The sequence below is a fragment of the Mixophyes fleayi genome, chromosome 5 (assembly GCF_038048845.1).
Source record: "Mixophyes fleayi isolate aMixFle1 chromosome 5, aMixFle1.hap1, whole genome shotgun sequence".
Taxonomy (NCBI): Eukaryota; Metazoa; Chordata; class Amphibia; order Anura; family Limnodynastidae; genus Mixophyes; species Mixophyes fleayi.
Genome location: NC_134406.1, coordinates 92,798,571 through 92,815,239, shown reverse-complemented (window position 1 = coordinate 92,815,239; position 16,669 = coordinate 92,798,571).

The following is a 16,669-nucleotide window of genomic DNA, read 5'->3' as shown; positions in this document are numbered from 1 at the left end:
TTTATCACTATTAACTGCAGGATGGCTCCATTATTATTGCCTTTGATATGACAAGTAACATGATCCCTCATATGCAGGGCCGGTGCTAGGGTCCTTGGTGCCCTAAGCACACTTTCACAATCCACGCCCACCCCCCACCCCCAAGGCACACTTTCACAATCCACGTTCCCCCAGGCACATTTTCACAATCCCCCCCCCATGCACACTTTCACAATCTCCCGCCCCCCAGGCACACTTTCACAATCCGTGCCCCCCCCTCCCCACGTCTTTCCTTACCTTTACTTGCCTCCATAAAGCTGCTCCTCTCTGCTCCTTCTTCTCCCCTCTACTCACTTTCACTGTCGGGTCATGGTGATGATGTCACGCCTGACAGTCAGTGAGTGGAGGGGGGGAGACGGAGCAGAGAGGCGGCGGTGGTGATCCATAGCCCCTTCCCCCTCCCCATGGATTTAACGGAAGATGTGCGGCGGCCGTGGAAGGTATGGTCAGCGGTCGCCGCACAGTTTTAAAGTAATTTTAATTCTGTGGCGTCCGTACTGCTCATATGTCTGATTGGCAATATACTAAAAATGATTGCTCGAGTAACCAATCGCCATAAGTAGTGGTGTAATTTGTGGTTTTTCATATTTAAAAATCTCTAAAGATGTGCTGTGATTTTACATAGTAGTCTATAATGAAGCGCTGCCATAATAGACAAGTATTTTGTGGTGAAAAATGTAACAAAGCAAAACACTATTGATTATTGTCGCAAAACAGGCATAAACATTAAAAGTCATGTACCCATATTGTCTATTTTAGTGACATAATTATTAATGCAAAATATAATAATCCTTACAAGTCAGGATAAATACTACCAACTAATGAATATATTTAGTTTATCTCTATGAGGTCCTCAATTAGAGTTGGGCACAAATATGCTGCTAGAACGTACACACAAAAATGCATCTGCGCAATTGTGTTTTCACTTCTTCAGATACTTGCAACTTAAAATAGAGAACATAAATGCATTAGGAGCAAAGATTTGGCAGTCATCAGCATCAATTTCTTCCCTGGCCAAGCTGTATGGTGAAGTAGTTAATTATGAGGACTCCTGTGTACTTTGTTGTTAAAATAAATAAATATAGTTTTTTAAAAAAAAATGTGTGCCACCCCCCTTAGTATTCATAGCCAGTCCCAGCACTGTTCAGCCTGAGCTGGTTCTCACTAAAATGAGGTGACAACAAGCGTAAACTGGTACTGTCCAGTGCAGAGCTCATAGTCTTTGGGAGGGTGGGCCAAGTAGTTTTTCATTTTTGCAGGATCCCCTATCCCATAAAGAACCAAAATCCGTGCTGACCAGACTGGTGCTGGGGGACCCCATGCTGCTCTTTTTGCTTTTTTAATCTGACAAGTTGCTGGTTTTCTCTTTAACAGTGGGACCCAACGGTCATTGTCCCCCCTGCTTTAGCAGGAACTAGCCCAAAATCCAGAGCTCGAGAGCCAAAGAGGCAGTCATGGAACAGCCAGGGGTCAAGAACTAGAGACAGTTATCCGAAAAGTCAGGAGTCAAACACAAAAAGGCAGCTAGGAAGGTAAATTATGCAGAAGCTCAATAAACATTCCATGTGTTGTTTACAGTTTGTGTAGGCCTGAAAGTGTGGTAACAAGCGTCAGTTGCTGGCAACTCATTACTAGCAGCACATCATTAAACAATTCCCTGATGTATGTCTGCACAGATGAGGTGATAATGAAAGGATAAAGTAGGTTGTTAACTGAGCTCACTGTATAGAAACTGCATTGTTGTAATCCAGAGTTCACAGATTGAGTCCTAGAAGCACAAGAGTCTTCCTGGGCATTGGTGGTGTAATAAAACAATACTGGGTAATACATACAGAGAGGTAAGAGGGCCCTGCTCGCAAGCTTACAATCTATGGGACAATGTTTCGATACACAAGGGTAAGTGCTACATTATATTGAATTTTTGTCCAGCTAGAATGCAAAGGTTATAAAGTATTTAGTGGGCTGTATGCAGAACTGGATTAAGGCTGTGGGGGGCCCGGGGCACTTTAGATAGGGGGGCCCCTAAAGTGTACTATGGCTATAATTTTATACAAATACACAGACAATACTGTGTGCACTATGGTTAGGTGCAGGCAGCTCTGCCTTCACCAGTAGTTCAGTGTGAAACAGGACATACCTCCCAACTGTCCTTGAAGTTATACCAAATCCTGACTAAGCGAGACAGTCACCTAAATTCAGGACTGCCCCACCAGATTCAGGACAGTTGGCAGAGTGTCCTGCTCTCTCCTACCTGTTCTTGTCACTTTCATCACCTGTGGCTGCTGGTGTCTTAAACTCAGTTGTTGCTTGTGTAGATCCTGGAATGTTCGTGAAAATCTAAAACAGCCCTGGCATTAAATCAATAGCACCCACATTTAATAAGTAGGCATCCTTCCCTGCAAATAGGCATGAATCTAAAATTAAATAAAATTAATAGTATACAACTTAATTAAAAAAACTATTCCCCCCACATAAAACAGCCCAGCAATGAATTAATAGCATTCACATATAACAAATAAACCCATTTCACACCATTACTGACAATTAATATTTCATAGTCACGTTTAATAAATTTGCCCTCCTTCTCCCCAAACTTAGACCCACATTGAAAAATAAATTAATAGTCCCAAAACATCTCTCTCTCTCTCTCTCTCTCAGACAAGGAGATGAATGTTGACATGTATGAGGTGGTGTCTCTAGCAACTGGTGACACCTGGTACCAAAGGTGGCAGGAATATCAGGGTTTCCTAGTTCATGATAGCCATGCATTGCTGGTGGCAAGAAGGACACTGTTGAGATACCTGTACAAAGAGATCAACTTGTACCACAGTGAGCATCCTGATGTGACTAAGAAGTGCATATTCGAGGCTCCTGAGTCAGTGCCTGGTGCTTAAACCTAACATTTACATGCATCTGTATTTAAGCTGTATCCCGGAAGCAGGTGCTCAGTCCTGCCTATCATGGGGAGAACAGACTACTGTGGAGGTTCTCAAAGTGTGCGCCGCAGCTCCCTGGGGTGCCACGGCGCTGTCACACGGGTGCCGCGATCACCCGCTAAAAAATAAATAAAAAACAAACAAACAAAAAAAACTTACCCATCCAGCGCCGGATCCTTACCCTCACTGACTGCCGGGCGTGACGTCATTACGTCCGACAGCGTCAGTGAGGAGCGGCAGCAGAGAGGACAGAAGACAGTGGAACATGAATAATGAAGGTAAGTAAAGGAATGGAGAGTGAAGAGGGACAGACACGCTGAAGGAGAGGGGGAACAGAGAGAGATAGAGACACGCTGAAGGAGGGGGGACACAGAGAGATAGAGAGGGACTCTGAAGGAGGTGGACAGAGAGAGAGAGAGAGAGACTCTGAAGGAGGACAGAGAGAGAGAGAGAGAGAAACTCTGAATGAGGGGGACAGAGAGAGAGAGACTCTGAAGGAGGGGGACAGAGAGAGAAAGAGACTCTGAAGGAGGGGGACAGAGAGAGAGAGAGAGAGAGAGAGAGAGACTCTGAAGGAGGGGGACAGAGAGAGAGAGCAACTCTGAAGGAGGGGGACAGAGAGAGAGAGAGAGACTCTGAAGGAGGCGGACAGAGAGAGAGAGAGAGAGAGAGAGAGAGAGACTCTGAAGGAGGGGGCAGAGAGAGAGAGACTCTGAAGGAGGGGGATAGAGAGAGAGAGCAACTCTGAAGGAGGGGGACAGAGAGAGAGAGAGAGAGACTCTGAAGGAGGGGGACAGAGAGAGAAAGAGAGAGACTCTGAAGGAGGGGGCAGAGAGAGAGAGAGAGAGACTCTGAAGGAGGGGGACAGAGAGAGAGAGAGAGAGAGAGACTCTGAAGGAGGCGGACAGAGAGAGAGCGAGACTCTGAAGGAGGGGGACAGAGAGAGAGAGAGAGAGAGAGAGAGAGAGACTCTGAAGGAGGGGGACAGTGAGAGAGAGACAAGCTGAAGAAGGGGGACAGAGAGAGAGAGACACTCTGAAGGAGGGGGACAGAGAGAGAAAGACAACCTGAAGGAGGGGGACAGAGAGAGAGAGACACGCTGAAGGAGGGAGGCAGAGTGAGATGCTGAACGAGGGGGGGCACAGGGTGTGAGATGGCGAAGAGGGGGACACAGGGTGAAGGGGCGCAGTGATAAAGAGGCACAAAGTGATGGTGAAGGGGTCTAAATACATCTTACGTTATTTTGACCCAACTACCGTATATACTCGAGTATAAGTCGACCCGAATATAAGCCGAGGGATCTAATTTTACCACAAAAAACTGGGAAAAATTATTGACTCGAGTATAAGCCTCGGGTGGGAAATGGCGCTATATAAATACCGTAAATGGTGATGATGATGATATCTGTCAGTTTACAAAAATACCCCCCCCCCCAAAAAAGAATACAACAAATCTTTTCAAAGACTATATGACACAGAAATACACATTTATCTCTCCCTGTTCATCTTCTTATAAGTGATTTATATAAACTTTTGACTAGGACTGCACTGCTATAGACATTAATATCTCTGGGGATAAGGCAATGGGACCGTGGGTATATATCGTTGCATGTGTATTTATATTATGGTGAGGTAGCTGAGCATAAAACATTACCTCTGTGTGTGCAATAATGTATTTTTCAGGAAGCGTGGTATTGACTGGAACCAGGCTGCCCCCCTCTCTCCCTGAATGTCTGTAAGACTGTCTGTGCCAGAATGCACATGCGTTCCACTGCGGAACTACACAGACATTCAGGGAGAGAGGGGGGCAGCCTGGCTCCAGTCAATACCACGCTTCCTGAAAAATACATTATTGCACACACAGAGGTAATGTTTTATGCTCAGCTACCTCACCATAATATAAATACACATGCAACGATATATACCCACGGTCCCATTGCCTTATCCTCAGAGATATTAATGTCTCCTCCCTACTCACAAGAGTTTGGTGCTTGCCGAAAGCTCCGCAGTGGAACGCATGTGCGTTCCACAGACAGGAAGTTCGGCACTTGCATTGCAAGTGCCGAGCTTCCTGTCTGTGGAACGCACATGCGTTCCACTGCGGAACTAACGGCAAGCACCAAACTCTTGTGAGTTGATTTTGTTTGTCCACCAAACTCTTCAGTTAATATTTTCCTTCTCTTTCTCTTCAGCCCTTAAGTAGGCTGAAGCTATGGAGGCAGGCACCACCCTCCTTACGGCCGTGCATTGTGGTCTTTAACTATCACTCGAGTATAAGCCGAGGGGGGGCTTTTTCAGCACAAAAAATGTGCTGAAAAACTCGGCTTATACTCGAGTATATACGGTACTTAAAAAACTGGACTAACTGGTAATTATTTTTCCTTAGGGGTGCCATGGAAAAATTATGGTGACCCTAAGGGTGCCTTGAACTGAGAAAGTTTGGGAACCACTGGACTACTGTACCCCTGACTATCCACTCTAAGGGTTCTCTGCTTTCAGTGTCTGACTGTCCCCCAGTATACTGGCTGCACATGTTTGTTGTATGACTGCCACTGACAAATTGCTGAAATGGAGCGTCCTCGGGGTGCAGGTTGCCTTGCTGGTCCAGATTGTGAAACCACTGTACATAACAAGCATTGCCATAGGCAACACTGAGCAGCAGATAACCTCTCTCTCTCAGGCTGTCATTGACAGACTTAAGCCTCCCCTGGACTTGGCTCTGTTTCCTTCCTATGCTGTACACTCTCCTTACTTGTATATTGAACCGGACAAACACTGGGCAGCTCTCTCACCCCTCCTCCTTGCCCTGGGAGTCAGCTCTGCAAAGCAGCCGTGGTGGTTTATTACATCGGTGTACAGCATTTACGACAGTTAGACGTCTCCTATTACAATGCTAAGGCTTCCTCTTATCAGTACCAAAGTGTCAAGACTCCCTCCCTCTCTAACGCAGGCACGCAGGCACCTCCGGACGGACAAACTCCTTGCCAGCAGGCCACATGTACAGCAGCACCGAGGCTGCTGTACATTTTGACATCGCCGACTTCTAGCTGCTGCGCTTCTCTCCTCCCAGGCGGCAGGGGGGCCCTCAGAGAGAGGGGGGCCCTCAGAGAGAGGGGGCCCCGGGGCACATGCCCTCTGTGCTCCCCCCTTAATCCGGCCATGGCTGTATGGTCATTCACTCAACTATGCTGGTCAAAGGGTCGTTGTCTTGTCTTAGCTGTGGAGAGGGTGGTAGTAGGGTAAACTAGGGAAATTAAGAGGGGGGTAGAGGAATATTATAAGCTTGTCTGAAGAGGTGGGTTTTCAGAGAACGCTTGAAGGTTTGAAGACTAGAGGAAAGTCTTATTGTGCGAGGGAGTGAAGTTCATAAAGAGGGTGCAGCCCGAAAAAAGTCCTAAAACCGAGAATGGAAGGAAGTGAAGAGAGTGGAAGAAAGACGCAGATCTTGTGCAGAACAGAGGTGTCGAGTTGGGAGATTTTTTGAACAAGTGAGGAGATGTATGTTGGTGCAATTTTGTTGATGGTGAAATATTGAGTTTGAGTTGGCGAGAGGACATTCAAGATGAAATGACAGAAAGACAGTCAGTAACGCGAGACAACACAGATGGTAAGAGATCAGGAAAGGATAGACAGATGTGTGTATCATCTGCATAGAGATGATACTGAAATCCAAAGGAGCTTATTAGTTATCCAAGAGAAGTGGTGTAGATAGAGAATAGCAGGAGAGCTAGTACTGAGCCTTGTGGTACTCCAACTGATAAAGGAAGTGGAGTGGAGATTGTTCCAGAGAAATTAACACTGAAAGAGCTATTAGATAGGTAGGATGAGAACCAGGATAGGACAGTGTCTTGAACACCTAGGGGATTGTAGCGTCTGTATGAGGAGAGTGGTCAACAGTCTCAAATGCAGCAGAGTGATCCAGGAGAATCAAAAGAGAGTAATCCTCTTTAGTTTTAGCTGTGTTCAGATCATTGACAACCTTGGTCAGCGCAGTCTCTGTGGAGTGTTGAGAGCGAAAGCCTGATTGAAGAGGAACCAATAGGTTGTTTGCAGAATGGAAACGTGTGAGGCGAGTGTAGGCAATTTGTTAGGTTTCAAGGTTACCTTAGTCAGTATTTACGCCGGCCTTCCTAGGGCGCGGAGTCTAACGGCCCTCCCGGTCTTCTCCAAGAACCGCCGCAAGGCAGGGTGGGTTTTGCTGCCGGAGAACCGCAGGTCGCGGCCCCCAGGTTAGCCTACTAAGGAAAGAGTTCTATGAGATGGACATGTAGAGGCACGGTCAGATCCACAGAAGAATAGATAACTGAAATCACTAACCGTATATTCAGAAGGTAGTAGTCTGGAGCAGAGACTGGTGGAATGCAGGAGTCAATCCACAGTACAGCCCCAGGAGCAGAAGCGTAGTCCAGAATAGCCGGTTCGGTACACAGAGATCCGTCCGTTTATGCAGTACCAGGGATAAGGCAGAAGAATAGTCTGGAGGATAGCCGGTTCGGTACACAGAGATCTGTCCATTATGCAGTACCAGGGATAAGGCAGAAGAGTAGTCTGGAGGATAGCCGGTTTGGTACACAGGGATCTGTCCGTTATGCAGTACCAGGGATTAGGCAGTAGAATGGTCTGAAGGATAGCTGGTTCGGTACACGGAGATCAGAAGTCACAAGGGAGAACACCAGGGAAGCCAAAGCACAGGAAGTGCAGCCAGATACAGGTAACACGTTGCTCTGACACCTACAGTGTGTCAGAGCAGGCCTGAAGTAGGAGTTTGAATTCCCCGCCCAGATCAGCTGACCTGCCGCCGGGACCTACCCGGAAGTGCGGCAGTACGGAGCGGAGAAGCGGCGCTGACACAGGTAACCGCCGTGACACAATTGTCTCAAGAAGTTTGGAGGGCCATTGGGAGCTGAAAGATGGGGCAGTAATTTGAGAGAGAGAGTTTGGGTCACAATTTTGTTTTTTTAGAATAGGAGTAATCACTGTGTGCTTGAATAGTGATGGAAAGATACCAGTAAAGAGAGATACATTACAGATTTTAGTTAGAGGTGTTATGAGCACACGAGACAAGGACCTACCTATTTGTGAGGGTATGGAATCAAGAGGACAGGAGGTAGAGTAGGAAAAGTAGAGTAGAAACTTCCTCTTCATTTGTGGGATCAAATGAAGAGAGGGTGTCCGAGGATTCTGGGAAGGAATTGAGCTGATTGCTAATCGAAGGAGATGATACCATTTCAAGTCTGATCTTATCAATCGTGTCCTTGAAATAGGAAGCAAGATCCTGGGCACTGATGGTAGTCGGAGGGTTTGGGGTGGGAGGATTGAGAAGAGATTTAAATGTGTTAAAAAGGCATTTGGGGTTTGAAGCCTGAGCATAGATGAGAGATTGGAAGTATGCTTGTTTAACAGTGTCCAGAGCATTTCGATAAGAGTGGTATGCACTGAAATCATTAGCGATACAAGATTTACACCAGTGATGTTCAGCTTTACGAGAAAGTTTTTGTAGATTACATGTTACTTTAGTGTGCCACAGTTAACAATAAAGTCTACGCGGAGTATGAAGAATAGCTGGAGCCACTTCATCCAAGGCAGTTGCTAGGGTATGGTGAAAATGAGGAACTGCCGTATCAGGGGAGGAGAATGTAGAAATTGGGAAGAGAAGGTGTTGGAGAGAGGTGGAAAACTGTTGAAAATTAATAGAGATAATATCCCTGCGGGTATGAGGAGACTTGGAAGAGTTTGACAGCAGGGAGGTTAAAGAACTGGAAGTAAGCAAGTAACTAATAAGGTGATGATCTGAGAGGGGGAAAAGAGTGTTAAGGAAATTAAAAACTGAGCATAGTCTAGAGAAAACAAGATCTAGATAGTGGCCATCCTGATCAGTAGCAGATTCAATCCACTGGGAGAGGTCAACTGAGGAGGTTAGAGAGAGCAGTTTTGAAGCAGCATTGGAATGTGGATTAGCAATAGGGATGTTGAATTGACCCATGATGATAGTGGGGATGTCAGTAGATAAGAAGTGAGAGAGCCATGCAAGAAATTGTTGGTGCGGTCCATGGGTGCGATAGATCACAGCGTTACGCATACAGAATGGGTTAAAAATCCTAACAGTATGTACTTCAAAAGATGTGAACTTGAGTGATGGGACTTTTGGCAGAACTGTGAATGTGCGCTGGGGGGAGAAAAGTAGTCCAACCCCACCTCCTTAGTAATTAGTGATCATCGAGGGAGTAATTAGTGATTACTCACTCGAAAGGCAAACCCATGTGTACCAAGTTCCTTTACCAATGACACATCTATTTTCAGGACATTTGTCCAGTAATTAATTTCACTGGATAACTTCTCTGTAGCATTTTATTGATTTCCTTTTGTGTTGAAAGATAACATGCACGTTTTCTATGTCCAATGACATTCCATGTTCATTCAGTCATTGAATACATATAAAGCAATTGGAGTTTCCCTTTCAAATTATTGACATGGACCACATCAAAGCCTTCTTCTATTTCTGGAATACATCAGATAAGGACACATTTTCTTGTCTGTGATAAGTAGATATTTGTGAAATATAGGTTTAATTAGCATCCTGAACTTGGTGCCCAATTGTCACTTTGATTAGGAGAAGTCAACGTCTATATTCAGAACAAATCCATTCACACCACATAGGTTTTTGTTGCATTGTTCAAATCCATTCTGCTGCATCACTGATACTCGCACTTCCAATAAAGTTGTACATTTTAAAGGCATTTTAAATATCATTGGCAGTTTCCATGATCTTTTTTTTGGCACATTTCTGCCATTTGGCACAACTTAATCTTTTTGTCCTGCCACTCATAATGGAAATATTTATTAGATTGTTAACAAAATGTAAATAAATAAAATATGAAGTATACAAAGCAAGGTTTTGCTCTTACCACTAGAGCACTAATAAGTACACAAGAAAATACACAATCTGCATGACTTAGACTTCTCTGCAAGATGTTGTGAGCAGGACTGGTGTAAGGCTTCTCAGCCTTACACCAGTCCTTTTCAAACTGTCCCCCCCCCCCACACCCACAACTCTCACACACCAAACACCACCCACTTCACTGACCCTCACACATTTGTAAAAAAAAAAGAAGATAATACCTCCTCCAGCTGTCCAGATGCAGTGATGTTTGACGCAGAACGCTGTCCAGATTCCACTGCAGCCCAGGGAAAAATACAGGATTTCTAGAGGGGAGGTATTCAGGTGTTAGATTTCGGAACAAAATATTTGACAAAATAAGGCTACAACAGACAATTTTTAGTGATGATTTGAGTGCTGCCCCCTTCATCACACTACTACTTCCCACATCACAATGCCCCCCTTTGCATCACACTATTGCCCCCCTGCTCTCCCCCCTGCCGGCGTCACAATTTCCGCCCCGCCCGGGCACAATCCCCACCCCCTCTGCAGCACAATCCCAACCCCTGCAGCACAATGTCCCCCCTTGAAGCACACTGCCCCCCCTGAAGCACAGTGTCCCTCCCTTGCAGCACAAGTCCCCCCTCCCTTGCAGCACAAGTTCCCCCCTTGAAGCACAAATCCCCTCTTGAAGCAAACTGTCTCCCCTGAAGCACACTGTTCTCCCCTTGCAGCTCAATCCCCTCCCCCTGAAGCAGAGTGCCCCCCCATTGCAGCACAAGTCCCCCCTGAAGCACAGTGTCCTCCCATTGCAGCTCAATCCCCCCAAAGCACAGTGTCCCCCCTTGCAGCTCAGTGTCCTCCCCTTGCAGCTCAATCCTCCCCAAAGCACACTGTCCCCATCTTGCAGCTCAATCCCCCAAGAAGCACATTGTCCCCCCCTTGCAGCTCAACCACCCCCCTGAAGCACAGTATCCCCCCCTTGCAGCTCAATCACCCCCGCCCCCCATCCAACACTTTATTCTTTACATACCTGGTTCTGTTCTTCATGTCATGTATATATATATATCTATCTATCTATCTATCTATTTATCTATCTATATATATATATATATATATATATATATATATATATATATATATATACATAGATACGCTTTTTCTTGTGTGCATTTTATACTTTCACTGTGCAAATTCGTTCAACTGTAAGTGAGCCCCAAAGTGTACTGTATAATTGAATTATTTCTGGAAGGTAGTGCAGGGTTTTTGAACCATTCTTCATAAGTGCACATCAGCATAATAGAAACACAACATTTATAAAAAGAGGTTAATTCACTTTACAGCTTCTTCATTCGTATTGCTTCATATTCGCGACCAAACACTATATGGTGTAACAAAGAGATATGCACAATTGCTTGCTATTAAATAGGTGTGCTATTGAGTAAACTAGAGAATTCATTGAAAAATGGAAATGTGAACATCCTGCATTAATAAAATGGATATCACAGGCACAATACTCGTCAAACATTATGTATAAACACCATGCAAAAATAATTTGGAAATCACAGGCTGAATACAACAAAAATGCTGTTATCTGCACAGTAACAGTGACTAATGTTAAAGTAGTATGTGTGAATGTCATTGTCAATGTTTGTGTGTGAGTTTCAGTATGTGTCATTGTCAATGTCAATATTTCTGTATGAACTTGTCTGTGTCAATGTCATTATGTATCAATCTGTGTCCTTGACAATGTCAATCTGTGTATATGTCTGTGTCAATGTGAACCTATATTGGTGTCACTCTGTGTGTGTCCATATGAGTCTATGGGGTAAATGTATTAAACTGCAGATTCGTCAAATCGATGACTTTAAAACGTAAATTTTCATAAAGACAAAACTTGCCAGGTTTTGCCTTTAATAAAATTGTCATGTTTAATATGGCCATCAAAATCGCTAAAAATCGCCAATTTCTCAAATCCGCTGTTTCATACATTTACTACTAGGTGCTTGTTAACAGTTAACATGTGTTATCAGGAATTAATACACATATAAAATAATATGAGAATTCACCTTAAAGTTCCATGATCTATGTGAAAACACATGGTGTTGGCATGGTCATTTTATAACGTCATATAAATCCTATATAAATAAATGATGATGATGATGAAATCCTCTGTGACTTATTCTTATCTTTCCCATTAAGGAGTATATTTTCCCAAATACAATTAACAAGTTCCAAGGTCAGAACCTTGATTAAAAGATTATTTGAAATATTACCATCTTATATTGTTGAGCAGGCACTAAAACTCTGTGCTAACAAGTGCACAATGTATCTGCACTCGTTCTTCCCTAACTGTTTAGGTCTCGTGACTTGCTGAAGCCGCCACAGTAGGAATTGAACAGTAAACACGTGACTGTCACCTCTGCTCTGAGTAGGTATGTCAGCAAGGATGTAGAGCCATAGGAGGCCTATTTGTGATTAACTGATGATTTAGTATAGTGTGCAGTGGGTAGTTTAGTGTAGTACACAGTGCAATACAATTTTATAAGGAATAATGTATGTGACCATGTATTTTTGTACAATTTAGCCTCAAAATCAACAAGTTCTAAGGTCGTAAATGACTGATTATAAGGTCATTTAGCATATTAACCATTGCACTGCTGAACAGCCACTAAGAGCCAAGTTGATTGTTGGGAGATGCAACGCACTCTGACTGTACAATTCCTAAAGCTAATGACACATAGGCACCTTGAGCATCTGTGTGTCTCAGTTTCTGGCATGCCTATATGTGGCTCGCCTGAATGTTGCATGAGGCCAAGTGAAGCTGGAGCAGTTTAACAACCTGTGGCTCTCCTGCTGTCGTGGAACCTCAAATCAAGCCCTCGCCTGTCAAGAGGGCTTGTTAGGGCTCGTAGTTCCACAATAGCTAGGTTGCCATAGATTACCTACATTTAATGCAGTGTATAATGTAGTTTATTGCATAGTGTAGTAGGAAATTTAGTGTACGAAACATGTACAAAAATAAAGTAAGATCCTTTCTTTGACTGATGTCAGAATATAGTCCTGCTTCTGTTCCTTCCTGCAGGACATAATATAGATGGTCACTGAACTATGGTATCTTTACAGGTCAGCTGGGCATAACGCACTCATGTAGGACTTTTATGAAAATAAAGTAAGATTTAGTTTAACAATGAGGGCAAACATCTGCTTGGTTGTTATGGGCAACACCACCTTTCTCCTATACACCATTTTTTTCTTTTTATGTACAGATTTATGGCAGTTAAGATACACCAAACTGATGTACACAGTTTCTGACGTTGGATCAAATAGGCAAAGTAGTATAAATCATGGATTACTGCTGAGTGCATAAGTAAAATATTTGCATGAATTAAAATATACTCTCCATGGCTCAAATGTTTGCACTACAGTAGGACACCTGAAACTGATATTAAAAAATATCACCCAAACTATTTACAATTCAATGTGAAGTATCTGGCATTCTCTAGTGTGATATTGTTCTATCCAATTTTGTCTTTGTTCTGTTTAAAGAATAAAACGAGTCACCATTATCTCATTGGCATTATGATACTAACTGCAATGATACATGCATTACAAAATGTATATTAATGGTGATAAATTTAAATTAATTCATGCTGACTGATCCTTCCATTTTTTCATGTGTAGAAGATAATGCAACAATTTTGGCCACCTCTGTAATACCATTGACCGGACTCCTTTCAACAGTGACCCTGCATTGGCATGTAGCGCCAAATTGTCTTCATTGATTTATTTATAGAGCTACTAAAGCTGCATTGGGAACCTGTATATTTTGATACAATAAAATCCTATATGATTCAAAAATAATAGAAAACAATTTTAAAGGGACAATTCAACAAAATTCAGCAAAATATTCAGTTAAGGTCAAATTGGCCTTATATAAATAAATGAGAATAATAATAATAATAATAATAATAATAATAATAATAATAAGTGCAATATCTACTTTTCACCCATGCCATCTACGAGAATAACATCGTGCACCATACTTATGCATTACTGGTTTATGAGCCCCTGATATGGAAAGCTCCCATGTAAGTATGTTCTAATCACGTCTAAGATGTAATTTCTACCATGGTATTGAAAGAGTGTGCTGATATACAAATGCCAAATGACAACCTTCTGATAATAAGGATTATGTGTCCTATCTGTACAGGCTCTGCTCCTGTGGGCTGTGCTTTGGGTGCCTTTCCCTTAGATAATCTAATGACTCCTTACCTTCCAACATAAGCTGGTTTGAAAAGTCACAGGGATGAAAATAACAATCCCCAACCAACCCTAATCTTTAGTCTGGCTCCACAAACACTGGGACACAGACCTACTAGACTGTTACTCTAATATCACCAGGTCAATGTTTACAACATACTTGTACTTGGGTCTATAAAGAGAGCTGTTTCGGTGCTTTTTACTTAAAAAAGCAACCGCACGATGAAGTCATCCCCCCAAGTGACTTGCCACTGATTATGGAATATTTTATCTAAACTAATGCTAGGTTTCCACACCCACGTCCAATGTATGAATGCTAAATGTTACATTAGGGTTATATTATTTTAGCAACATATTCTCATTACTGTATGCTATCATATTAAAGTATTTCAATTAAAAAGTACATGCATGGTGACATTGTGAAAAGGGCTACAATTACTTATTTAATGTTGTAAAGACATTTGTTTTTGTTAGTTGGTCCTCAAAGAACATGTTTCAAAGTGTGTGAGCCTACCCCGGGTAAGCATATTTTTTCCAAAGGACACATTGGAAAATGTATTAGAAAAATGTGGAATGATGTGTACAACTTGTGAAATTACAATTAGTTTAATGTGCCACAGAATTATTACACATCCTTCTAAAATAATAAGTTGATGGGTAAAATGGGAGTGTCAAAATGACACTATACATTCGAAAAATTGTTCATGAAATGCTTTTTTTTTAGCTATCAAGCATATGTTGACATGTAGGCGGCATTTATTGTCGGCAGTACACTCTGCGTAAATTGCAGTTTCCTTAAGTAGACAGACTTAACAGACTGCAGTATAATCATAAGTGTATGTGCAATATAATGTCACATCAAAACGCATACAAATAACATTATATCATAAAATAAATGATCAACTATTAACAATATAATCATTAATATAAATATATATTTTCAAAGAACAAAATATTTTTTATTTTTTCCTTGTATTAAATACATAAATCAAGATGCCTTTAAGGTGCACTGTACATACAATACATTTTTATCTTATTTGCATACACATGTTCTATGCTAGTTAGTGGCACGCATACGTGCAGGGCCGCTAAGAAGAATTTTGGGCCCAGGTACAAGAACTTCATGGGGCCCCCTATAGGTGACTAGCATGTAAACTTATGGGGGTGTGGCCCTACCATTGAGGGCATGGCTGTGCATCAGTGTGGGAGTGTCTAGCATGTGAAAAGCACTAGGCCACCCTCCTACAGGAAAATTCACTAGTCACACATGCCCCCTCTGCCCAGCAGCTTTAATCACACATGTCCCCCTCTGCCCAAATGCTTTAATCACACTTGCCCCCCTCTGCCCACTTGCTTTAATCACACTTACCCTCCTCTGCTCACTTGCTTTAATCACATGTGTCCCCCTCTGCCCACATGCTTTAATCACACATGCCCCCTCTCTGCCCAGCAACTATAGTTACACATGCCCCCTCTCTGCCCAGCAGCTGTATTCACACATGTCCCCTCTCTGTCCAGCAGCTATACTCACACATGCCCCCTCTCTGCCCAGCAGCTCTAGTCACACATGCTCCGTCTCTGCCCAGCAGCTCGTCACACATTCCCCCTCCTCATCACATTTTCTTACCTTTTTCTCCACTGCACAGCACAGGAAGATTTCCAGGAACCCACCCGCACTCTATATCATGTGACCGCTGCTCTGATAGTGTCCAGCCTAGATCTGCACACAGCCCCCTCTACTCGCGGGTGTGCACGCCACCTGAGAGCAAAAAATAAAAAGTACTTAAAATAAAATTTAACTATAGAGCTCTAGTGAGGCACTGGGCCCCCAAGGTGGGTCCAGGAACGACCCTCCCACCCGCTCTCGGCTCCTCCCAGCACTATCAGTCTGCACCTGCCCCATAGCTGGTGAAAATCATATGGCTGAAATCAAGCGTACACATAAGAAACTCCGAACCTGAATCGGCAGCATCTGTGTCGGAATGCCGTATATTGCCTAGTCTACCACTTTCCTCCTCCGTTCCGCCTCTCAAGACATAGACTGTCATAAGTGTCGTTCGTGTTCAGCCATGAGTTGCATGCAATTGTGTTCATTGATGTAAGGTTCGTTTCTGAGCATACGCAGAGCTATTGTGCGCGACATACGCAAATGGACATACTAAACATGAATCAGGTCCAGTGAGTTCAACTGTGTATGCTAAGTCCTGGCTACGTTTACAGCAGTGAGCATGATACTAAAGAACCACACAGCTGGTGGATGACCATGGGAGTGCCTGTGTAGCACAAGGGTGAGGACCTTCTCTGGAGAAGAAGAAGGAGGGTCAGTTAAAATACATGGTGAAGGTGAGTTATGTTGGACAGCAGATGATTAGTTTTAAGATATCTACAGTGACTGATTAATGTTTTGTGCCTCAGCCATCTGCTGTCTCTCCTTGTTTCAACCGTGCCCAGGGGCAGGCTGGGCTAGCGGGCAGGGGGCATCTGCCTCCCAGGCCAGTCACATAGTGGGCTACTTTGGATTGGGTCACTTGGTCACCTGCATTTTTTTCCTTTGA